General features: G+C 43.3%; 1 protein-coding gene and 1 pseudogene across 1 annotated transcript in view; one reads left to right on the forward strand and one right to left on the reverse strand.

Moving 5' to 3' along the window:
- Positions 1 to 27,163, forward strand: part of LOC147663306 (ras and EF-hand domain-containing protein-like) — a 244,011-nt gene that overhangs the window by 36,292 nt on the left and 180,556 nt on the right. The gene's annotated exons all lie outside the window — the stretch shown is intronic.
- LOC147663307 (small ribosomal subunit protein eS19 pseudogene) lies at positions 1,241 to 25,983 on the reverse strand (annotated as a pseudogene).

Consider the following 27,163-nt stretch of genomic DNA (forward strand, 5'->3'; position numbering starts at 1 on the left):
TGCAGTTAGGCGATTTATTTTTTTGTTAAGATATGATTTACTCCCATTGAATTGCTTATTGTTTAAATGGCATGCTGGTACAGATATCTGTGATTTTTGTAAACTTTATTCCCAGGATTTATACCATGTTGTTTTTGTTTGTCCAGCCCTTATGGTACATAGGCGTAAATGGTTAAAACCTTTGTGCTTTCAGTTGGGTATTTTTACCGCCTATGATTTTATTGCAGCTATGTTTAATCCCCCTAATGAAATGTTTTGTTTCAAATTGTTTTCTTTCTTTAAATGTTTTCTAACATTGTACTGATAATTTTATTCATTTACGTGTTTATAGTTGTTCTTATTATTGTCTGATAAACTGCTATGTGGATCTCGACAGAGTTCCGCTATCATAAATTAATAAAACTTGAAAACTTGACCATTTGTGCTGTCACTTATCAGGCACATTTTTTAAGGATTTGCTTTTCGTCCTGTTCCTATATGCTCAAATTCAACAGGTCCAGCTTTAACACAGCTGAGGAATACACAAGGATACCTTCCTGCCGCAGCGACATACAGTTCTTTACACTTTCAGAACTGGTTAGGAAATTTCGTCTCAAATACTGCAAAAAGGTTAAATAAAATCCCGACAGAAATAAAAGTATAACACAAAGTTAAAGGGGCCACTTATGATGGGCTACACAATTCAGGGCCGGCTTTAGTGCTGGTGGCACCTGGTGCAACGATGTTTGTTGGCGCCCCCTCTTCCATGGTGGAGGTGGTGAGCACCTCCTGCAAAGTTTCTCTCAACACCATCTTTTAACAGTGCCCCTCAAGTCTCCATAACCACTTCCTTTCAGATGCATTTAATTAGTGCCACTCTTATCAGTGTAGGGAAGTCAGAGCACTTTGCATCACACACACATTAATTACACAGAGACAATCATTCATACGTGTGTAAATCAGCATGGGAAATGTTACATAAGCCAGAGGACTACAAGGTGTAGGAACGACATGTCATTCATACTGGTAGACAGTATAGTTTAAGAGTGCTCGGTCTGGATAAGCACAAGCTCAGAATTTAAAAGAGAACACCATCTTTGGGGGTTCCCTTCAATATTAAGAATAGATTTATACCCAAATGAACCCTTTTTGCAACATTAATCCATGCTCTCATCTATTCCTTGCAGTGTGAAGGCAGTTCTTGAGGGACGGTTAATAATTCACTGTTCGTTTAAAAAAAAGATATATTTTTTTTTACTGATTTATTTTTTATTTTTCATTCATCTTAATGTTGTTTCTTGCTTCCAGCTGCGACCTGTCCAGAGATACGGTCCAAGTCTCTCTGGCCTTGTGGGGTTAACTTGCGACCTCCATTGGGGTCTTTCTCCACCATTTTCACTCCTTCTAGAGACTGCATCACTCGCCGGGCCATGCTCTTGGAGCCGCTGCTGAAGTGGCTGGGCATCACACCATTCCGTTGCCGCCCACCGTAGATTTTTGTCATGGAGCCAACACCAGCACCATCACGGAGGTACAAGTGACGGACCGTGGAAGCAGCTCTGGTGTAAAACCAGTTCTCATCGTAGGGAGACAGTTCTTCGTGCTTTGCTAGCTTGACAGTGTCCACCCATTCGAGAACTTTCAGTTTTCCTAACTTTTTCAGGAAAGCAGACAGGGCTCTGACAAACTCCTGCTGGTTCACGTCTTTCTATATTAGGATTTTAACTTATAAACTGCAAGTAACAAAAGGATGTCTCTTAGAAAAGCAGTAGCCCGCTAAACCGTTTGCATTATATGCACTTTGTGATCTGAATGGTACACGTTCTGTGCAGAAGCCATATTAATAATCTGTGCTATTTTATGATTAGTCAAAACCTCAACTAGACAAAACTCCATCTCTCTCCAGGAAGAACATTAATCACTGGAGTTATCTAGACATTTTTATTGTTGCCAGGGAATTGCTGGATGCAAGGAATGCAGCAGCAGGTGCTTTTAAATCAAAATAAACTTTCAAACACAGAGCCCCCTGAAGTCAGCACCCGGTGCAGTGGCACCGGTCGCACCACCCTGACACACTTTGGTGACAGGAGGGTGGTGGCTTCCCCGTAGCACAAGCCAGGGTCTGACTGAGAACTCAGATATGCACTGGCAAACATGTTCACACCACCAGTCCCACATTTCTATGTCTGACCAAGCATAGCAATCAAACCTGTCTTTGTGTGTTGAAGGTCCATGAAGTGTCTCTCCCAAAGAATATTTAGAAAAAATATGTTGAAATGGGGCAAATTAGAGCACAATTTAAGAAACGGTGGGACCTATTCACAAACAAATTAGTAGTACATTTAGCCGTACTACAGTAATGCTACTCATATACTGCAAAATGCAATCACTGCTTTATGGGTGGAGATCTCAGTTTCTCATTTCTTTTCTATGCAGGCATCTCTAATCCGAATGCTGAGATCTACACACATGTAAGCCTACGTTTTAGTCGTAAATGTGGGAGGGACAGGGGGAGAGGCTGGAAAATAAGGAATTCTTACTACTAAATGGGAGGGGTCTTGATAGAAGTTAAGGGAGGATATAAGAGGGTCTTTTAAACACCATTGCCATTAACTTACTGCACTCAAAGTTATTACAGCTTAAAAAGTCTTAAAACGGTTGTAAATTTACTCCTGCATGTAGTAAGCTCAATACAACAGATGCCCAACCACTGAAACTGCAATACCCTTCCACAGAAAATAATGGCAGCAAGAACTTTAAATGAAAGAATATAGGAAATAATATTAACATAAATTAACTTACCTCAACTTAAAAAGAAAATATGTATACATTTTATTTAATGTTAAACAAGTATATGTAAATATTATTTTGTTATAATTTTTTTTAATAAATTCACATTTTGTATAAAAATGATTTAAAATGAACTCTGTACATGACATGTAGTAAAAATAAATATTTTACTCTAGGTGGAATTTTTTCATAAATTCACATTATGCATCCATTAGATATATTTAAACTCATTGTTTTAATGCACATTTAAGATAATAGTGCTGTTAAAAAAAATTGTTCTAGGTTTTAAAATATATAAAAGACCTTTAAATTCTTTTTTATTACAACAATATTTCTAAAGCGTTAATACACTTCTTTTTACAATTCCACATTATTTACTATAGGGATCTCTCTGCCCTGATGACAGAGACATCCGCCTACGAGCGCAAAGCTACTGATATTAACTTTACACTTGTAAATTTGACTCCACCCTCTGGGTCTAGGAGGTGGGGGTATGAAAGTCTATGCATTAGAGTTACTCAGAAATGGTGAGTAGGCAAAAGTAGTAAAGTTTCTACTAAATGGAAGAGTAAATTTAAATGTGGGTAAATCTACATGTGCAGATTTACCTTTGTAAATAGGTTCCACACTATCTAAGCACTCTCAGAGTTGGATCATAGCAGCTCATCCAGTCCCTAAAGCAGCCACTACCCCCAGTCCACTGGGTAAGTGCCAGGGTACTGAAATGGGCACTCTAAACTTGGTACTTGCTCTGGTTAATGTCCCAGCACTAGTCTGGGCACCATCTGTCGGACCTCATTCAGGAATCTTTCATTTTTTAACCCAACAGATAGCATGCTTCTCTTTGGGCACTATGGTAAAGTAGATTGATGGATCTGTAACTTTAAAATGCATTTATCTTTGGCTGTATGTAAGAAGCAATTGTAGTGCACTAGCAAATACAGGCCTTGAGAAATCAGTAGTTGATCTAGTGTTGCAAAAGACATAAACATGGGAGACTAATTAGGATTACTGAATCCTCCCTTCTCTTAGTCTCTGAGAGTGCCTTATAGAGGGATTCAAAGAGACAGGGGCCAGTGAAAACGCAGCTTGATGCTCCGTCTCCAAAAGCCAGGATAGATTGAGTCAGGAAGAGGATGGTGTAAGCATTCATATGACCCGTAGGCTGCATAAGCACTTGCCTCTGTGTCCCTTAAGTCGGCGGGGGCCTTTAATCGACCCTTGGCATTAAAGAAAACAATGGCTGCTGCATATGGACTACAGTGCACATGCTCACCAGACTGCTATTCGTAACCTGGGGGGACGCACCAGTCCTGGTTCTAGACTAGAGTCTGAGAAAGAGCTTTCCCTTGGAGCAGAACTAAGCAAAGGTTTGGAAAACCAGACCTTACAATGTCACAGGTACATACAACAAAAACATATGGAAGTTAAAAATTCATTTATTTTGAATAAATTAAAAAGACACAATAATAGGGCTCACTGGTCTAGATCCCTAGTCTAAAACACAATAAAACAATACACTCAATAGCGACCTACATGATTGAGAACAGACCGAATAGGTACAACATAAAATTGTTGAGTACGAATTGTATATTCTTGCTACGTAGTGAAAACACCAGTTTTGTATCGCTACGAAATCAGCATATCAATTCTGGTGTTGGAGACTTGAATTATACGGTTTGTTGCGTCGACGCGTTTCGGTGGGTTCTCCTTATAGTTACCACCTTTATCAAGACAACTAATATACTGTCACCACCAGGGAATGTATACAATCGCCCCTAGGTTTCTGTTGTTGGTCACTTGTTACGGTCAGTTATCCATACCTGATCGGAACATGGAGTACTACTGGGAACTTGTTAAATTGCTGCTACCAGTAGTGTGTCCTGTTTTGCTTAATACGGCTTTTATTTCTCCCACATGATGTCACTGTCCCAAGTTAAATTGGACGAAATGAAAATCTTTTTGTTTGTTTGTTACTAGGTCACAGTTGCCATCATTGGTATCCGTGAAGTCCCAACTTCTTACAATTATTGATAAAATTGGTCGCTTCTGGTCGGTGCCTCACTCTTGGCCTCTACAGAAATTACCTAATCTGATGGCACGTGGTTCCAATGTCCATCTAAATTTCTTTCTTGGCCTGTCAAACACTACCTAGTCAGTAGTTACTCGTTCCGCGGTCTGTGAGGGTCCGCGTCGTATAGACTAGAGTCCGCATGTGCAGTGTCCCACACATGTTCTGTATGAACTCACTCCTCTCCTTGGAAGTCTGTGAGACACTGCCATACAAGAACTATTTTGAAGGGTAGTAGGGCTAGTGCATGTGAAGTTAGTGTACAATAAAAGAAGAAGAGGCTGGTGGATTCTGAGCCCTCTTTCCTCTCAGGCGGGGCTGCTTCACTCCTTTTGAGGGATGTGAATGAATCGTCAGGTCACAGCTGTGCGGCAAAACTCGTGTCTGTATTTAGAAACGGGGTGGTTAAGAACAAAACAAAGTTAAAGCCGTAAGCAATGATTTGTCCACAAAGGAAGATCAAGACTGTTATCAAACACGACTGAGGAATCTAATCCTATACCTTGGATGCAAACCAAATTTTGCAAGGTCATTTCTACAAATAGCCAGGCAACAGCGTTTTGACCTGGAAACTGTGGATGTGTAAATGCTTCGTGGCTCAACTCTGAGCTGTTGAAATGGGGAATAGCACACATTTGGATAACCATGGTGCAACTATTGTATTCACGGAATTTGCGAGTCAATTGGGCTGTGAAAGAAAGTTGCTTGTTTGCAAGAGTACCCGTTCTGGCAAACTCTAAACCAGGCCCTAAGTCGTGTTTAAGCTCACAAACTCAAAATACAGAAAGATGGGAAGTAATTTACTTTACTTTATGGTACAAAAATGTGCAGGTTTTTTTATTTTAGATTTAATGCAATTATGCCAAAGTATGAGCCATACTAAGACCCACACGGTCTGGGTTATTTGCTTTCAAAGCTATACAGAAACATATTTAACACCATGACTTACAACACATTACACTGTGAAGGACTGGTGACGCTTATCTGGCGTACATAGGTGGGGCGCCTATTACAAAGGTCATGCGGACCCACCCTGTCGCCCTGAATGCCTGAACAACAAAGGCCTGCACTGACAGGTATGCTGACAGATGTATATTTGCAGTTCAGGTGGAGACTGAGTGCTTTCATCTGGAACCTCTGCACTATCCTTACTGCGAATAAATCCGACACATTGAAATGGCAAGCAGTGCTCCTTGGAGAGATCATGGCCTGGTATTGTAAGCGTCAGAAAAAATGTGGAACAAAGGACAGCGGCTGCATCGCATACTTATCTGATGGTGCCCCAGAATAGTTTTGCTCAATCCCCATATTCTTTTAGTAACATATGTTTGACAGTGCTGTGATCTTGTAGGCGAGGCCGCATTTGTCCCTGATTACTCTAATTCAGTTGAGCTGATGACAGCCAAATGCAGAAACTTCACACCCCTTTGTGCCTCTGTGGTTGGGTGTCCTGGGATGGAGATGGCCCTGTTGTGAGGGGCATCCTTCTGCACAAAGGCTATGTCTGGAGAACAGCTTGGAAAGAACTGAAACCAGTTCTGCAGTTTCAGACATTGGATCCACATCTATTGTTTGCCAGTTGTCTAAAAGTAGGACCCCATTTGTGGTTCCAATTACAAGTACTCTCTGTCCAAGAAAGGGAGTGTTCCATAGAGTGCAGTCAGGGTTGGAACTCTCTATGGAAGAGATGTGTATATATATATATATATACTGAAGCACCTAGAAGCATGCCTGTCTGCTGAGAGAGGACAGGAGCCCGCTTTCCTCAAGGTGGCGTGACTGTTGATGGAGAGAGTGGCAGCTTATCCACAGTGGCTGTGAAGTACCTGGAGGATCAAATGTTTCAGCATTCCCCAAAACTTTCCCAATTGTAGGATGAACAGCAACACGATGGAAGTGCATTTGCAGAGGTCTGGTCGGGGCTGTAAATGCGTGTTGTGATCAGCCCTTGCCGGGCTACAACTGCTGAAGTTGTGATCAGCCTGTGGGGGGCTGCAACTGCAGAAGTTGTGATTGGTCAATGTGTAGCTGTTGAACAACAAGACTCCCAGGGGTGCACTTTCGAATGCAGCTCAGCTCCCAGGGTGGACTACCTGCCAGCAAGCCGACCTTTCATCAGTGTGTGTAGGAATGCCTGTGAAGACTGCTTCCACTCAGGCATGCGTAAGAGACTAACCAGACTGAGTGCATATTCTGTTCTGGAGGTGATTTAAACTGCGCCCGTGCTAGATTCCCACCAGTCCTGTTATTCCCTAGAACTAGAGAGAACCACCCAGAACCGGAGAGAGAGCCTGGAGACAGATAGAACAGTGAGGGAGCAGACTGGGTGCAGCATCTGCCGAATCTAATGCCCAGAGGCACTAAGTGCCCAATTTATACATTGGTGGCAAGGATACTCCGTCTCGATGGCAACAGAGTATCCTTCATATCACAGAAAAAAGCCACGGGTCCGAAAAGTTGAGCGAGGTCAAAATTAAGGCTTCGTCCACTTAACCAAGTGTCGGGGCAATCCCTTTTTAGGACGATTCTCGCACACACCAAAGGTGTCATGCTTCATCATAGGGGTGCCTCCTCGCGTGAGAGACCTAGTCTCTAAGCGGGCTACAACCCCCTCTCTACGAGGGAGGAGCACGGGGATGTTTTTATGGTCCGGTGGGTGTATTAAACCCCTATGTAAGCTTGGGAGCCATTAGGATGGCGGGGGTACGGAAGTCCGCCGGCCACCCTAGCGGAGCTGGGACTGACCACCTGTGGTGCGGAGGTCCCGCCCAGATGATTAGGATGCCACCGCAACTGTGGCGGTGGCATCCTCCATTCCCAGCATTGTGGCGGGCAGTGCTCACAGCACCACTCGCCACAATGCTGGGAATTAACTATGCGCATTGTCATGCACAAGGTGACAGGCACCGCGAGGTGCCTGTCACCATATCCATGACAATGTAGCGGGGTACCATAGGTACCCCCCATGTGCACTCCCAGAGTCCCTGGGGGGCCCCCGTAAAGAAACTCTGCATGCCTTTCTACGGCGGCAATGCCGCCACAGAAAGGCATGTTTCCGCCCCATTCTAATATGGCGTGTCTAGCAGATACTGCCACCATATTGAACCCTTTTCCGCCCGGTCGACTTGTCGACCGGGTGCAAAAGTGGTGGACGGTCTTCCTGTCCGCCACGGTACCCCCCGCCATACTAATGTGGTGGGGGGTAAATAGGTGGCAGGCGGGGATGGATGTAGGGTGGATCGCCACCTCCATGCAGGCGGTGGCGATCTGCCCTACATCCTAATTACCCCCTTGGCGTGGAAAAGTCGCGGAGTGCTGGTGTGTGCGTGATTATAACTGGTTACGGGGTTAGCTAAACAGCAACTTTATTCCGCTACCCAGTGTCAGGATTAAAAACAAATCAAACAGCTTGTGACACACGTAACGCTATAAGGAGCGTCTGTGTCAATAAAAGACAAACATGTTTCGGCCTGGTGGCCTTTTCAAGTGTCGCTGCCTTCTTCAGGGTCAGTTGATCAGCTACTGCGATTTAACTAAGTGTGTTGTGTACACACATGTGAAGAAAAAGTGCAAAAAATGTAAAAAGGTGTTATACTGAACCAGTGGGGTATCTGTTAAGTATGTTCACTGCATAACCTGTAATAAGAGACAAGAAACAGTATATAATATGTACATACATATTCAGTGTGGGTAGATTAAGTGGACTCGGGGTCTAGTTGATCCTCTCATGCAGAACATATTAGACAACATTTAAACATTAGTAGAAATGTATTTAGAGATATATGACTCTCTATAGTTGGTTATAGAGTTCTCTACATCAGTCCTGGCATGTTGACCAATTGGTACATGCGCCGAACCTATCAAAGAAGGTTCATTTGTGTATTAAGGTGGGTCAAGAAGAAAAAGAAAGAATTGATAGTTTTTTTTTTAGCTTTGAACGCATTGGCACCACTCAAGATGCAGGAAATATAATGTTATGGCTGTAACTAGGACGCTTGATGGATAAACTGTCTGATTTCTGGTATGGCTCCAGACCCCCCACTCAAACAGCGAGGGCAGACAGACAGGGACTGGCACCAGTGGTAGAGAATGATAGAGGACGCAGAGGACACCGCCCGGACTACAGGTTCTAATGGAAGCCGGTAAATGCCAAACTGGATATTGGTTAAACTTTATAAATGTGGACAAATGCCAGTTTTAAGGGTGTAGGGTCTCAAAGACTAAATAAATTAGGCCAGCGCGGTATGTGGCCCTAAGCCTGTATCTTTGGTCGGGCTTAGCCGAAGGAGTTTAAGGCAGCACAGGCTAAATAGTGTGGGTGAGCAAGCGGCCTCCGTGGAGAGAGGTCTGTGTAAGTCTGAGTGCTGCAATGGCCCCCTTTACAAGGTGGTAGAATGCAGGTCCCGCGATGAGGGCAGCACAGTAGGTAGTCATGATCCCGTTAAGTTCTCTGACCTTAACCACAAGTGGTATGGGTAGAACATGGATATAAGGATAAGACTGAGCGCTGTGCAGGATCCGCTTATAAAGTGGAAGAGTGCGGGTCCAGGGGGAGTTGGATCGGTGGTACTACAGCCGAATAAGAGACCGAGGGAAAAAATTAAAAAGTTTGGTAGCGTAAATGTGTATAGCGCTGGCGTGAGTCACGGCTTTGCAAAATGGTCGGGTACTCACCCCAAGTTTGCGGAACCTGTTCGGTGGAGGCGCACATCCGAAGAGCTGGAAGACTGGCCATCAGGAAGTATCCCGTTAAATAGTATCAGATGTATTAGGAACCAGTGTGGACTTCACGGAGGCCGCTTGTCCACCCGCACCATTTAGTCGGCGCTTCCTTAGCACAGGCTAAACTCCATCGGCTAAGCCTGACCAACAATACAGGCTTAGGGCCACCCACCGTGCCTAGTTCGCAGGGCCAGTGCATGAAATACCCTGCGACATCAGTGAAAAACAACTTCAACGGTTGCGGGTATGTACTCCCCGTTTGTCCTCTGGCCCCCTGAACGAGGTCTGACACTGCCCTTTCTGCTTCTAACAGTTTTGCAGGCATAGCGTAATTCCACATGGAGCAGGCTACCCTATTTGAAACCCTCTTTAGCTTATACTGAATAAGCAAGGACTAGTTCTGCAACAGTTGAAGATCTCGGTTAACCAATCGGAGGGCGGGCCTTCTCATTGGCTGATCATCTGATTGTTTTCGACTGAGAGAAGAGAGGTAGTAAGATACTAAAATTCATGAGAATATGTTTGGGGATCATGAGAGTAGGAGCAGAAGCTTTTTTTTTTAACAATGTGGGCTTGACTCCGATAGCTGTTTGTATGTGTATGTCCAACCTACACTTACAGATATGTTTTCCAGCAAATCTAAAAGTCATGTTAATGATTACTCTTTTAAGAAACTAACTTCCGGCCCATTGGATTTCGTCAATGGCAATCTGACATCTAACCTCCAGGTCGTCATTGTAGTTGGCACGCGTGCATATTGAAGTCTGTGCCAACCTAGATTCCACCATCTGATGCCATGGGAACTGATGCACATCAGGGACAATTTGGATTATACTTCATTAACATCTCACTAGGTATTATATAAATCTATTCCATTTATAAGAGGGGTTATGAGTCATACTGCCTACCTTGTCATATACAATAACATATTGTTCCTACCTTCTAAACCCCACTTTTGCCAGAGACAAGTCACGAAATCCTATTTGTAATACCCGTTTTCTCCCAGTACAATCCACTCCTAATCCTACCAAATCTTTATAAAGCCGAAGTATTTGGGCAACACATATATTTAATGGTGTTCATCAAAACAGCGAAACGTCGCTCATCAGAGACTTTAGAGTCTGGGTTGAGCTGGGCACGTGTTATTGGCCCCATTAACCTGGAGGGCCTCAATAATTCAGGACAGACCGTCTCACCAGCACTATTTTGATATCTCCTTTATCTTTCTCCCTTTTCCTCTGCTACCCATGCCATGGTACTGGCAGCAGAGCAGCGTTACATAGCCTGGTCATTCTTTAAAGATGAATATATTTTGGAGTAAATCTGGGGGTAGTGTAATGCGTGTAGTATGTTAATGAAAACTTTCCTTTCATCCTACCATGATCAGGATCTTGGATTCATTGATGTGATTCTTGTCCCTATTCAATAATCCCCCGTATTTTTATTATTGGTTTTTGCCAATCCCCCCCCCTACACCCCCCCTCCACTCCCATCATCTTTCCAGTCAATTAATCCGATCGCTTCATTGAAAGCAAGGTCATTTTATTACTTCTCCCTATCCAATGACTGCAAGGCCCAGTTACCACATATAAAGTAATTCTATTAACATGCCATCCATCAGTAGAGCAGTTGTTCCAAATGCCATTAGCTCTGTTGTTGTTGTAACGCTCAGTTCCAAGAGGTAATCACACACTGTGACAGCTTGTTGGGAACGAGTTGGCATGCTATTCTTGCACTTCAGGATTACCAACAGAAAACAATCCGGTGTCTGTTTTCTTCCCATCGTAGGATGGGAGAGGGCAGATACGTTCTCCCTTTAATTCTGAAAGGCGTGGGTAGAATAAAGAGGGTACAACTGAGCATCCTTGCGTGAAGCTCTGCAGAGTGCCCTATTCTCCAAACTGCATTTCTGCCCGCCTCATTTAGGGCCTGGCAAACCATCAGTAGGTGGACGATGGAGACTACTACTCCTCGGCCGCCAACACGCCTCTCTGAGGGATAAAGACAGTAATGGCCACCGGAGGTTTTGTCATTTGTCCACCCACCCTTTTTAAAGACAAATGGCAACCATTCATGGCCATCACCCCGGTGGAACCCGGTCAGATACGAGACACTGAAAACTGTAAAAAGAACCCAATGCATTGGAAGAAATCTCCCATTGCGAGGGGCTGATTGTTATTTTTAATTTCCAAAAATAAAATCCAAATGTTTGACAGACAGCTCTGTTATGTTGGCGGAACCACCCATCAAACTTTTCATTTATTTACATGAACCATCATGATGGCGGTTGGTGTAAATGCAAGAGATTCCCACTGGACTGGAGGGCATCTTTTACATTTGGCAGGCGGAATAAAGTACTACACCGTGGTGGCGGTACTTACACCTTCTGCCAAACTCCAAATCATGCACTATGGTGCCAAGAACAAGGCAAAGTCCAAAATACATTGTGTTAGGGCATTTATTTTATTTATTTATAGAGTTTTGTATAGTGCGGACAAGACCCGTGGGTATCAGAGCGCTTAACAGGTAAAGAATGACATATAACATTATCATAGCAGTAAAAACAACAAAATAGATATGAGGTAGAGGCAGTATAGTGTATGGACGTAATTAGATATATAAATTCCTACTGTCAAACATATATACATTATAATAGCATTAATAACAACAAAAATAGATATGAGGTAGAAGGCAATAAAATGTGTGGGCGTGATTAGATATATAAATTCCTAATGTATGTGCAATTGGCCTTAGATGGCTAGTAAGGCTTGGCTAGTGTCATGGTATCAAACAAAGCTCGGTGAGGTAGGGTTATATGGCATTCCAGTGCATATAAAGAATAATAAGGATGAATACATAGAGTGAGGTAGAGGTTATATAGTTTTGTCTGAGAGATATAGTTATAAGTTTACAGGTATATGAGGTAGCAGTAACGTCTCTAGCCTCTGCTTGAACATGGCAACAGTCAATTCATATTGAGCCTCCAAACTGCATAACTCCGATAAATCCTCTGGGATCAATGTAAGGCAGATAAAAGCTCATGTGAATAAAAATGCAAAACATCTCGTACACTACACCACTCAGTACTCTCAAAGCTTTTTCTTCTTGTCCCCTAGAGAACAGAACCCAGAGGTCATTGGTAGGCATGGACACAAGTCCCTCTACAGAGAGAAAGCTGCATGGTATCATTTGGACTTGAAGGTAGGGCCCCCCCTCCCCCAACGATTAACCAAGACCTTACCAAGTCTGAATGATGCATGTGAAGCACAACGAGGACCTCACCGCAAAGTACTGGCATTGCTCCATGGAAAAGGACAGAGTTTATTGCAATATGATGAGTCCCACACCAAGGAATATTGCACCGTGAAGCAGGACCAGCCTACTGTGCAAGTTCTGAGGCACATCAATTGCGATAATGGCTGGCTGAACCTAGAGCTTGACGTGCTACTTGTCGCTGATCACCTTTGGCTCCGGAGCGAGTCAGCCAGTTATGACCTTCATTGTTATTAGAGGCAGCATCCTTACTAAAAATAGTTGTGTTCACTTCTCAGTCATACTACAAGGTATTGCTGAGAGCCGCAAACCATCTTCTTTGAGCGTCTTCTAGTAAAACACTGCTACAAGATTCCCTCTCATGCCATGACACAGCCATACCTTACTAACTCTGCTCATCAAGCACCTCGCTTAGTGGGCAGGATCCCTATCCTTATGCAGAAGAGCCGGACTGTATCCTCATGACCATCTTTGCAGGCATTGAAAGCCATGAACCCTAAAGGAGAAAATAACATTACCGCTGACAATATGCATGCATCTTAGCAAGGCCATTGGCTCCCCCCCAGCCCTACTCAATACTTGACTCACCGAGGCCTTCATACAGGAAATTTCTATTTAAAAAGTATTTTTTTGTTGCTTTTCTTCTCCTCTCGATTAACACCGGTTAGTAAAGGGATCCATTCTCATTACGCTAGAGACTCATTTTGTGATTGTTTTGGACTTTTACATCTGTGTGCTATTTGTGTTTACATGGTTTAGGGATTATTATGTCTTTAAAGAAGATTTTATTTTTTTCTGTAGACTGCAGGCTTAAGTTTATTTAGACAATTGTGTGGTTACTTAAAACCATTGCAATAAATATACAAGATTCATATTTGCATGGTGAGTTAGAAATCATTGCTAAAACCTTTCAATTCAAATTTTTCAAATATGACAGATAAAAGGAAATCGGATAGATTCAGCTTTAAAATTAAAGATGCTATTGCACAAAAACATTTTAATTCATATATATGCCAATGAGTGACCAATCCGCCCCTGACGGCTAAACAGTTAATATATCCATTTGATAGTATCTTATACATATACATGATAAAACCTAAAATTCATGGTGAAACAAAATCCAAGCGATCAAATCTTTAGTGTTAAAATATTTCTAATGGTAGGAGGCAAGCAGAGGTTGTTTATTTTATTTCTTTATTTCTTTAGTGTTTTATAGAGCGCAAACCAGACCCGTGAGGGTATCAGAGCGCTTTACAGTAGTATTGGGTGGGATACCAGGAAAAAGGGGGAGGAGAGCAGAAGAGACAGGGAACAAATAGAAAGATACAGTCAGTACAAGGCAGGACAAACAATCCTAATATCTGACTACCTTTTGGGAAAGGATCAAAATGATACAATAAGAACACTCAAGGGAAGTATTCCAGTTCATTAATCGTCCTTGGGGGAATTCAATAAGAGTCGATGGTTCAACCCCAAATATATTATGTGGAACTCTGTTGTTTCTAAAGGTTAAATGACCATTGAATTGCTTCTTATATCAAATGTTCTGGACGATATTCTTGTTCTTTTAGTCTTTGCTCCACTTTTAGCAGAAATTTGGCAAAACTGCAATTTAACTGCCTGTCTTCTTGTTCGTATTCCTCTTTGGTGAAAAGCCTTTCCTTAACAGTTGTTTCCTTTCTGCCAATACAGTATTACTGGAGCAAACCAAATGCAACGTATCCTCCTTGCAACTCATGCAGAGGCGACAAGTGACAGATAGGTTACCACGTTGCCAAGGTGCCATGTGTTCTTTGGCTGGTAGTAACCACCAGCCGGTATCTTAAGAACTGCTGCTTATTAAAAACTGGATAACTGGTGGCAAAGTAATCATGTGGTGAGATAGACTTGTAATGGTTAAATGTCATACAACCATGTTCCCTTTGAGCTAGTGTAGCGTTATCTTCTGTAGCTGTTTGAATTTTAAGAGACTTCTTTACCAAACGCTTAATGGCCTGTAGGTCAATTGACATTTCCCAAAGCTGGACAAGACCTATAAGTGCTAGGGACTCTTGGAGATACTCCCTGCCTGGTGATGTATGACGATGCTCTAATTCGTCCCATAACATGTGATTCAATGTATTCAATTCAGCTTTCCTGATTTTGTTCCAGCATATTATATTTGAGCAGCGCCTGTATAGTGAATGCTTAACCAGTCCGAATTAAAGCCTTATCTGAGCCGGGGAGGTGTACCTTGGCAAGGAGAATATAATTCTATAAATTTGGGCAACTGCATTATCCAGCGTGGTTGCTTCCTGCCCTCTTAAAACCTCACTTCCATATGAAATTGTTGGAAGGAGTTTTGCTCTTACAACTTCCAGTAGTGGGGACAAAACAGATCCAGCTATCTTTTTTCTTCAAGTTTGTGAATGCTGCAGCTAAGACCAAGCCTTTCTTTTTGATTGCTTCCTTCTGCGCATGAAAGTTTCCTTTATTAATATTATTTATAATTACTCCAAGGTATTTGTATTCAACCGTGTTTTTCAACTGCTCTTTACCCATAAACCAAGCCATGTTTGTGTTTTCTTGACGTTGTAGCACATGGTTTTCATTTTACCGTAATTGATCTGCATGCAATTGGTTTGCGTATAGGTCGTCATTGCATCAAGAAGTTGTTGGAGCCCCACCCTAGTGCGACTCACCAATACTGCATCATTAGCACATAGGAAGCATGGTATCGGATTAGCCCCTAATTTTGGGGCATTAGGGTTACATGATTATAATGCTTCCGTCAGGTCTGCCAAGAAAAGTTTAAATAGAGTTGGTGCCAAAACACAGCCTTGTTTTAAGCCTCAGGTAGTTTGAATTTTCCACGAAAGATGTGTGCCTGCTCCTATTTTGATTTGAACCTATGTGTCACTATTTAGTATTATCAACGTGTGTAAAAGATTCTGTGATACACCCCAATCCGCTAAAATCTGCCACAGTTTCCCCCAGTCTACACAGTCAAAGGCTGATTTAAAGTTAATATTGCAGAAGTATAATGGAGATTTGCATGGTCGGCCGGCATCCATAGGTAAAGAAATTGCCAAGATGTTTGTGATCGTGCCGGTGGATTTTATGAACCCAGTCTGGATGTATAGAATAATGTTATTATTAGAAGACCATGATGTCAACTCTTTTAAGACCGTTTCGGCAAAGTATTTGGCATCAATATCCATTAATGTGATAAGCTGATTGTTTCCCGGGAGTGACCTATTCCCTCTTTTAATTATAGAAGATATGATCGACCCCTTACAGGACGCAGGAATAACTTGTGTGCTCCTTACTTCAGTAAATACTGGTGCCAGAGTTACAGCCCAAAAGTCTGATTTATATTTCAAGACCGCAGGAGGTACGCAATTTGGGTCTGGGGCTCCCTCTTTCCGTCGTTTCCTTGTCTGTTTTTTTATAGTTTCTATATGACTTCGACATGCCCTTTTACTGCCTGTTTAATGGAAATACCTGAAGATTTGTCTGTGAGTTTTCTTCTGATGGATCATTAAAGTAGGTTGTTAAGTAATGGACCCACAATGCCTCTGTAATATGGGAATTTACTCCTCTATTATCTGGGTTGAGGTGTTGGACTGGGGTTCAGAATCTAGTGACGTTTTTACATTTTATATCGAAGTTTAATTTGGCCCATAGATCGTTGTCTTTGTCTCTTTAAATTCTCTATTTTAGCTTTTTGATTCGTTTTTTGTTGGACTTCAATGCTACAAAGGCAGTTAAGTTACACAGCTTTCTCCTAAGCGTTCTAAGTGCTTTATTCATTCGAGATTTATAGTCCCGAAATAAGATTTCATGGTTTGTAGTGGACGCTTCTTTATATATTTTGTTGTTACCTTTAGGTTTTATTGGTTTAGAGTGCTTTTCATGAAGTATACCAGTGAGTCTTTTCCACGTGTTTACTGCTGAACTTTCGTTGCTTGAGATTTCCTGGAGCGTATCCATTACAGTTTTGTGCAATTGGTCAAGCCCAACCGTGGTGTTCTTAATACGTCTTCAATTTATTAGATATGTTTTGTCTGTTATCTCCCTTGTATGAATTGAATAGGTAATTGTGAGCAGTCGGCCTAGCATATGCTGTCCACAAGTTATAGTGGGATACTTGCACCAGTCCAAACAACTCTTATTGATGATAGGTTTAAAAAGAACCTTTATTGAAAGCTAATCTAGTGGTAGCTATGGAGATCAGACTTCAGGCTAAGTGTTGAAGGAGTGTAAAGCAGCTTGGTTTACCAGATTATAACCTCTTGAATGTCTAAATGAATGAGAACCACACAAGGTATATATAAAATATATGTATTTATTACTGAACACTCTCTTGTAATCAATTTATGAGATTACAGAGCAAGGTACCCAATTTAAACACAATAGAACTTCAATAAATAGCACAATATACAATGGGCCCAGAGGGAGACAAAACCATATATTAAGAATGTGGTATAAGAACCACAACTTGACTAGACACAGTGCCTAGAACACGTACAATCACTGGGACCCCAAGGAACCACCCAAGGTTGTGGCACAGGGGACCCACGGGGGATGCGTGCAGTGTGAGAACATAGCCGCTAGCGCCGTTAGCTTCTATGGGGAAAGCCGCGGTTGGAATTTTAAAGTTTAAGGACACTTAGGAGAAGACTTTGAGCAAACCCCTTCAGACTTAAGGGGTTCTAGGGCCAACTCCAATGGGAGCACCGGAGTACTCGAGTTACATCACCCAGGGAAGCCAACTGCATAGGTGTCAAATGGTGTCGGGAATCGTCGTTGTTTTTAAGGGCGACCTGCTGCAAAGTGCTGCTGCCGTGAAGAAGAAACGTGTCCAGTGTGATCCAAGCCTGAACCGAAGATGTGGCAAACTTGAAAGCAGAGGGGACCAAGTCTGGATCACTTGCCAGTGACCATGGGCGTGATAGACGAATGCCCACCGATGTCGGGTACTTCAGGTGTGAAGAGGGGAAGGTTGACTCCGCAGCCAGGAGGACCAGGAGGCGTCGAATAACAACCAGGAGCTGGTTTCGAGTTGTCCCACAAAGGATGTTGAGTGCTGCGGTATCAGTGCTCGGATTGAACACAACAAACCTTGGCAACCCATGCAGGAAGAGTAAAGATGCTTCGGTGTGGACCAGCAAGGTCCAAGGGACTCCCCAGCTATGGAGAGTCAGGGCACGTCTGGAGCAATCAGGGAAGCCCAGGAAAAGTTAGAGTTGCCTACTCAGGGACCCACAGGTCGACGGACCAGGGATCGCGAAGGTACCTCATGAGAAAACACAAAGGGCCAGCTTACGGAACACTCATGGAGTGTAGGCTGGCAATATTCAGTGAAATTGCTGCTCGGAGTCTGGGCTATAATTAATACAATGCACAGCCTCAAGGATTGTCAAGAAGCACATGCACTTGCAAATGTGCATGGTGTCCAGGGGTTCAAGTTCCACGGTCCCCACGAGGACTACGGGTCTCAGCTTTGCTGGGAACTCGGGTCAGCCTCTGGGAAGTCTGGGAACCCACCTCCTGTGTTGCAAATTTGTCGAAGTCCAGCTGGAGCTTCGGAGATGCAAACCGGTCAGATGCGTCTTTGTTGCCTGGCACACAGGGGAGTAACTCCTTTACTCCAAGGGAGATCCTTCAGCCTTCTAGCACTCTGATACTGAACCCTGGAACTTCAATGATCTACAGAGTTTCGTCCAGGTAAATCTAAAGTCCTGTAGTAAGGAGTTCCTACTTTATACCCAAGGAATGGGTGGGACAAACTCTGGGAACCCACCTAAGGGAGGGTTTGGAAAGAGGGGTGGCTACACCCATTTCCTTTGTCCAGTTTCGCACCAGAGCAGGGGCTGGCAGCCCCTGCAACCGGTTTGAACTTGGCTATGCACAAAGACACCAAATGTGCCCACAGTGCAGACTTCAAAGCACTCTTGGAGTGCACCCACCCAGCCCCAATACACTAAAGGCTGTCTGGGAGGTGGTTACAACTCCCTGTGACAAAAAACCTATTGTCCAGGCCTCCCCTGCCGGAGTTTCGTCCAGCAGCAGGAGGGCAGACTTGTGTCTGTGGCTGCAGCATCTATTTTGTGATGCCAGGATTCTGTTAAGCTGGTACCGGGTGTACCGGTGTGGCCATGTTTTTCCCTCTAGGAGGGTGGAATCATACCTCCACCGCCAGTACTGGCGGGGAGGTATGATTCCAAGGTGTTTGACACCAAACACACCATATTTCCTTGCAGCCATCCCAAAGTTAGCATTAACATTGAGGTTATAATGCACTTAAGAGTATATGGTCTGGCTGCATCACAGAACAACCCCGGAGAATAGATTCCAAATGCTGCAGAGGGGCCCTGCTGATGCATGGGCACCTTCTCACACAAAACCCAGCACCCGGCCTTCAGGATTGATAAGGCCTGCCATAGAGATGACTGATACTTGTATATGTGTAGTGATACAAGGAAGATATTGGGAACTTATATCCAAGTAAGGGGTGCATACACCACCTTACACAGGTTGCTGTAGCAAACCTGTGGTGTCATTTTAGAAGGCTGCCCATGGGTGGCTTGATACATGCTTCAGACTCTGGTAGGCCCCTGGGGTACCTATGCCCTGGGTACCTAGTGTATCAGATACTGGGGACTCATAAGGGTACCCCAGTATCTACTCTGGAGTGTACCTAAAGTACATGGAATCATTTTAGAGAGGAAACAGCTAGGCTGGGGTCCTGGTTAGCAGGGCCCCAGCCAGACTAAAGTCGAAAAACAGTGAAGCATCAGCAAAAACTGTGAGTAACTATAAAAATCAAATCCTACTCTCCTACTGTAATGTACAGGGAAAAGGAAACTTTTTGTGGGAGATGGTCACTCCCGGATCTATCCTTAACCGCATCGCTGCTGCAGTTATTTTTGCGCTGTGCGGCTGCTTTCGAATAACAGCGTTACATGACGAGCTCAGCTCGTCATCCGCACACGTCACCCGTGGCTGATGACGAGCTGAGCTCGTCATCAGCATCGAAGGGGTTAATTTGGAATGAGCAAATGTGTTGAAATATAGTCAGGAAGACAAATGTATAGTCCTAACACAAACTAGTATTATTAGAATGATATCTAGCATTAGGCGGGTTGTCTGTGTGAAACCTACCGTATAGGACCCTAAGGGATAGATGTTCAATATCATCCAGAAGTTGGCGACCAGTTTTCGACCATTTCCCTAATGTGTTGCTGCCCTGATCCGGTATTTCCCAAAACGCAGATTGGGAGATTAATAGATCACTCGGCAAGGAGCCCATCAAGTATAGGTTAAAGTCCCCAGTTATTATAAAGTGGGTTGTGTTTTCCGTTTCCAACAATCTTGTTGGCTCGTGCACCAACTTTTTACTACCTTTTAAGTTTGTTTTTAGGGTGAATGTAAGTATTGATCAAAATAGCTTCTGCCTCAACATCTTTGATGTTTATAGTACATGTGGTTGGATTTATTACTGTGGCCTTAATGTCTAAAGTTGTTCCTAAGACTCCACTAGCTATCGTGATTAGTGTAGTCAGCCCACCTGAGGGATGCCCATGTTTGCTGGTTTGAAGGAGCCTACTTATCCTTGTATAAAGACTGGTTCCACTAACCACGTTTCCTTGAGGAAAATGATATTGAACGACGCTAGATAAGTATGTAACTCCGGATCAGCTAATTTCGAGTTTAGGCCCTTTTTATTCCAGGAGCACATACTCTGCGTTCTGATGTTGAGCCTTTTTTGGTTCATTCGTCCTGGAGTTTGTCATGGTGAAAAAGAAGTGAGTGTTACTGTCCTAACTATATCTCTAATGCCATCTTGCAGCTTTTCCCGGGCAGCCCATTCTAAGACTCCACAGAATTTATTTGAAAAACACATTGTGTCTGTGGAGCCCTTTGGAGGTGGTTTCTTCCTACCTCATTTTAACCCTTTTTGTCCTGTGGAAGCAGGAGCAGAGGGTATCCTATCGTTTGTCCGGGGATAACCTTTATTCCCCATTTGCTGTACCTTCCGCACGGATTCTTTTTGCAATTTAACTCTAAGACCATGTGGCCTTAATTACTTCTCCCCCAGGGGCTGCATCAGAGTTCTCGAATTTTATTGCGACCAGGTCTTTAATTGTAATATTGCTTAAGTTCGGAAAAGCTGCCAACAGTCATTGAGAATTTCCCCTGTTTAGGATATCGTGTCTGCCTCTCGACATGCATTCCGGAATCAAGATTAGGACTGAGGCGTTGATTGAATCAATTTTTGCTTCAGTACGAAAGCTTTCTAAGTTGGAACTTATATTGACGAGGTCTAGCTCCTTGGGAATACTTTCTTGCGGGCTTAAGCTAGGCACGTAACATTCGTTGAAATGGAACTGAAACTTGTTTTGACATGATCTAGTACTTTAGGTATGTATTCTTGTGGGCTCAAGCTAGGCACCATCACGTTTGTAGAGTCCCTGAGGGAAATAATGGGTTGAACGCTATTGGAAGATGTCGAAACTAGGTCCACAATTAGATTTCTAGTTAATGATTTTTCTGGCTGCGTAGAGACGTTGTTTCCGATTTTTACGGCAAGTACTTCATCCCATAGGCTATTTCTTATCCCTTAGGACTCCAGCTGTTGGGAATATAATTTTTTCGGCCGCTGGTACGTCAGTTTGAGTGGTCATAAACTTAGAGGCAGTTGCTTGCTCTGCTGGAAGAGTATCATGGTGTTCCTTATGGATACTAGCTGATGTTTGAATTTTAGTGACCACTGTAGGTTGTTTACCTGGCCTTGCACAAGTCAGGTCTGAGTGGCACTATGATCCCTTTTCCTCTTCTCTCAGTACGGACTCTGTTACTTTTTAAGTCACTTTGGAATCCGGTCATGGTAAGGTCTCAAATAGGGGATAGAGTTGCACTTGGCCGTTCGTTTTTTTTATTCCGTCCCTTTCTTTTTTGTGCACGTCGGTATTTGGCATTTCCTTTTTTTGGGGGGCCTGGTCCACCTTCCCCCATGTTGGGGGGTCCACCTGTTGTCTGCCCTTCATTAGTGTTTTTTTCCTTTGGGAGGTTGGTGTTGGGTACTAATTGCATGCTTAAGTTGTTCATTTGATAGCTAGAACCAATGGGACCATCCACCATGAGGTTGAGTCTAGAAGAGTCTTCTAATTTTGTTGTCCGATTGGCTGGCCTCCCAGGTTGAGTGCTTTGATTCGCGTGGTGTTAATAGATCATTGGATCAATGCCAGTTATCGACTATTTTAGAGCAGGAACACTCTATTTGAGCAAAGGAGTTATTATCCTGCACCCTTTTTATGAGGGAATTTAAGTCTCAAAGCTTGCCGTCAATCCCTGCTATATACACTGCCATAGTGTTCAATAACGAGAGTTGGATATCCATCTTGTTAGACTGCAGTTGTAATTCGTCAGCTGATAGCTGGGCCATACTCAGGAGGGATTGCCAGGCAAAAAAGTGGGCTTTTTAGTGCTTTAGTTGGATTTGTTTCCCTCTTGTCAAATTCACAAGAGCGGATTGGTGACTTGTGTGGGTCCTGCATATATGTTGCAATAATCTTGTCCCATTCCGGGGTTTTTAAATAAGAGCGTGGCTCGCTACTTTTTCTTCTTGGGTTTCTGAAGATACTGATGGTAAAGTGTTATCTTTCGGGAGACTTGATTTTGGCGTGCTATTAGGAATCCCTATGCTGCTGAAGGTTATAGGACTTCTCACAATTGATTTATTTTGCGAAATGATGTCCTGCATGCCGCTACTTGCCTGGGAGCAAGGGATGCTCTCATTTTGGTCCACGGGACCGGATTACAGAGGCTCGGACTTGGATTCTACAGTTTTGAATATTATGAAGAATTTGTTAGAACACAGACTCCCCCCTTTGTAAGCAATTTTGAAGGTGAAGCTAGTGTAGTAGGATGCTGGAGATCGCAGCGAATAGATTTGGGAGACGATACATGCTTGGTTGGAGTAGTGGACAATAGTGGTGTTTGAAGGCCCGTAAGATTGTCATTCATTGAGAACAACACTGCTCCTGTATCTTTTTAGGAAAGCAAATTTTGAATATATTTTAGGTTGATTCGAGCAAATTGTGTGCCTAGAGTCCGAAAGATTTCCCTTTGATCCCTTCCTTCCAGTTGTTTCTACTTGGTTTGAGTGATCAATTAATGGTCCTTCGTTAGGCTGGGGATTTGATTTTCCTTTATGGCTTTGGCATCCTTCCCCCTTCTCCTGGGTGTCCGTAGCTTTTTCTTTCAGTGGCTGACTTCTTCTTTTTCCTGATGGTGCTAGTACGCCCCTGGTCTTCCCTGATCTCATGGTTTAAATTGCAGAACGTACAGAATTTAGACTTGGCACCGAGTCCTTCGCACCCCTAGTCGCCAGCGGGTCGGGATATCAAGCCTTTGGGTCAAACATGCAGCAGCCGGTTCAGTTACACGCCCCACTGCAGACGTGCCACACACCTCTAGCCGCATCCAATCCTAAGACCACCGGGCCACATCTTTGGGGGGCCTCAGACCCTGCGGGTCAAACAAGCTGCGGCCACCACTGGTCCAGTTACATGACCCCACTGCAGCTCGAACCTCCACTGAGCTCCGCGCTCTGGTTCTCGGACATTGCCTCTGATGCTGCTGCTCACTGCGGCTCTGCTGCTGCACGGGTAAACCGGAAAACCTAGAATGCAGGCAGTGATAGCATTTTGCCAATCACGATACCTAAATATGTTTAAGAATTGGGAGATAATATTTATAATTATCTTTTTCGAATATTCTTGTATTTACTTTCAAACTCTGGTGTGCTTTGTTCCACTTTGTGTGCATCTATATCATCCTGTCAAATAGTTCAGCCAAAGGTTGATATCATGGTTATGATACAGACTCTGCACCTCTAATGCTGTTGACTGTAAACACATCTAGTGATAATTCAGGTGAATTTCTGTGCCTTTGGCCATTTGTGTCTCTGAAGCAGTTTCCAGTATCCAGTAACTAAAAATATGAAATCTGCACCAGTGGCGAGCAAATCAAAGTTGGTCTCATCATAACAGGGTCAGTGCAGACCAACCAGCCCATAGTTAACATGGATACAAGTATTTTCATGTATCATTTTTTTCTCTCCCTAGGTGGGAGCTGTGTGCCTAGACGTGGGTCCCAACATTGGTCAGCAAGGGTGGCTCAAGCTGAACCTCACTGCTGGATCCCAACAAGTCTAAACCATTGGCAGCTGCTGGTGTTCACATTCAGAGCACTAATCACTTAGCAGTGGTGTCCTAAATTTCTTTTTGGAGACGGGCATGAGAGGTCTGCACATGGTTTGTCCTGATCTCTAATGGCAATCCCAAGCAATGGAATGGGGTTTGCCTTCATTTTTTTGATTCTATGACTACCGGAACATCTCTGCAAGCTAATGGTGTCTCTTTTAATACTCTTCGTTTTCCGTAGCCTTGCCATTCAACAGTACAATGAAAAACATCTACAGGTGTCACGAAGCCACCATTCCCTACATAATTATCTATTTGCCTTTGTCATCTGGGCATGCTTCTCATGTTTGTAAGAAATGGGTTATCACCCCAAGCTAAAGAAGGCAAACCAGGATCCTCAACAATTATAGGCCCATTACTTTTCTCCTTGCAGTCTCCAAGATTAGCTAATAAGAGTTCTAAAGGCATTTTCAGGTAGTGTTTTGCCATTTCACAGCACAGAATCTGTCCCACTAGCCACTCAGGATGATCAGTGTGCTACCAGGGATAAGGGCCTCCCAGTGTAGCTTCAGCACCTGGATCTGTCCATGGCCTGATAGGTTGAAGCAGGATACTTTTGTTCAGATAGTCTTTTGGAAATGGACTTGGCAGACTCCACCATGCAATGTATTCAATTTTTCCTGAGCGGTCATACTCAGTCCATCTCTCTTTCTGCCTTGTGTTCATCTTTTCTGGCATTGATGTGCACTGCTCTCAAGTTCTCAGTGGCTAAGCCATTTTTCCCATTCCTTTAATTTACATGGATGCCATTTAATTGTTGTTGAGAGCAGATCAGTTATCCTCCAACTCATTCAGTCATCTGGGCTAGATACCTTACTGCCATTCACAAATGGGCAGCTTGCAACGTCTTACAGATGAATGGAGAGACGACAGAAATCCTGATCATTGGGAAAAAGAACTCCATTTTAGATGGTGGGCTTTGGCTTGGCCTGCTGGAGACCATGCCTGTGCCAGCATGGCAGGTTACAAATCTTGGCATGTTTGATTGTGACCTGTCTTTTGTAGCTGAAATCGAAACGTCTGCATAGCTTGTTTCGTGCAACTCCAGCTTCATTAAAGAATACTGCCCTTTGTGCCGGTCTGTGATTCTGTGTTTTCTTACTAGATCATAGAAATGCCCTACATCGCAGACTGCCATGGGTTGGGCCCAGAGGGTAGAATGGGTCCAAAATATGGAGGTCAGCCTGTCCTACTGCCTCATAATACCAGCCACTTATCTGAGACAAGATGCTCCCAGAACTGGCCCTCCTCAAGCAAAGGAACAATTTCAAGGTACTCTGCTGATTTACTGGCCTGTAAATCTGGGCCTGCATTGGGTCAGATCACTTGGTTGCAAATGGCCCAGCTGGAGGTCTCTGATATGATTTGCTGAGCCTGCTCCAGATTCTGTGTTTTAAGTGAATGCAATGTAGAGGCAGGGCCCTTCACATCTTTGGGCCTTGGCTGTGGAACGAGTTATCATTGTCTCTTCGGACTGATCACTGGCTTTTTAGGAAAGAGATGCTAACTTTTTTTTGGTTGTTGCTTGTTTCCTGTGCGTGCTTTTGAGCATATATGCTATCCTCCGCTGCGCAATGATACCTGCATAGATGATAGTCATGCTCTAGAAATAATATAGTAATGTGTTCCATATTTGTCATTCCTGCTTCTGCTTGTATCAAGTCCCATTTTCCCAACGTTGTGTGGTTTTGACACATTTTTATGGTTGTGTGCTCTCCAATGCGCACAAACTCTTCTTATTACAAGGTCCATGATGATTCCCTGCCTGAAAGTCGTGGTGTGATCGTTGAAAGGCTTACCTGTGAGGTGATTCTTACCATACCCTGGTGTGGGCTCTAAGAACAGCATCCAACTGTCTCCTCCTTCGCCTTCTGATTTCCACATTTTGCTGACCATTCTTCTCAGAGTCCCAGGGCCTTACCACCAAACTGTATTCTTTAGTTGCCGAGTGCTACGTCTTGAGGGCGTGGTGAGGACCCAGGTTCTGTAACAAAGGTGCTCCACAATATTCTTGTTTTTCGAATGTTTGCAGCAGTTCATTTAGAATAGGCAATTTGATTCAAGAATCTGAAGATGATATTCCTGGCAGTAAAATACTTATGATTTGAAGCATTGCCTCAGGATGTTCAATCTTGTGAGAGAGCCTACAAAGTTGAGGTTGACTACAAGTGATCTCTGGTTACTGGTGAAGACGAATGCATAGATGAAATAGGTGCTGAACCATACCACTCATTTGTTCTATATTGACCAGATTCTGAAGAATGGACGGGCTAACCTTGGATCTCCATATAGTGTTATTTTTATTCAGATGTGAAAGAACAAGAACCTTTATGGACTTACGTCAAATCGATCTCCTATTGAGGGAACTCTAGTAACACGTTAGGGCTCTTTATTGCAAAGATAGAAAATACATGGGTAACATGGATCTGACTCACATGGGGCAGCACTTGTGGGCATGAAGACATCAAGGTCACCTGGGTTGATTCTCAAACCGGGTACCTCAAAACTAATTTGGTAATCATTTAGTGTATTTGAAAGGAAGAAGGCACCCTTACTAAAATTCTGGATCAGTATAGAGCTAATTTTGGGAAAGGTTTGGCTAAAGTTGAAGGTTTTGGCAATGAAATCAGACTTAAAATCAATGTTTTCCCTGTGTAGCACAAACTGAGAAATTTCCCCTTAAGTGTGAGAAAGGAACTGCCATCTTTGCTAAAAGATATGCGTGAGAATCGTGTGAGTGAACTTATTGAATCATTTGAGTTGGTCTCCCATATTCTAGTTAAAAAAAGAAATCATGAAATTTGGATAAATCTCTAAAGTTGGGACGCACACCTTTGAATCTGGTACTATGTCCTGATCGAGTGAGGGAACTGTTTAGATTGGATTTTTGAGTCTCTTCAGGCACAGAGTGATGAGTTGAAACATATTGTTGTACTAATGGATTACTATTCTAATTGGGTGATGTGGAAATTTGTGAAAGTAGTCATCATTGAACAGTTTGGGAGTTTTTACTTTTTTAGAGAAGGAGTTAAATATTCCATTATTTCTGACAGGGGTGTACAATTTACATCACCCA

Source organism: Lissotriton vulgaris, unplaced genomic scaffold, assembly GCF_964263255.1.
Source record: "Lissotriton vulgaris unplaced genomic scaffold, aLisVul1.2 SCAFFOLD_1097, whole genome shotgun sequence".
Lineage (NCBI taxonomy): Eukaryota > Metazoa > Chordata > Amphibia > Caudata > Salamandridae > Lissotriton > Lissotriton vulgaris.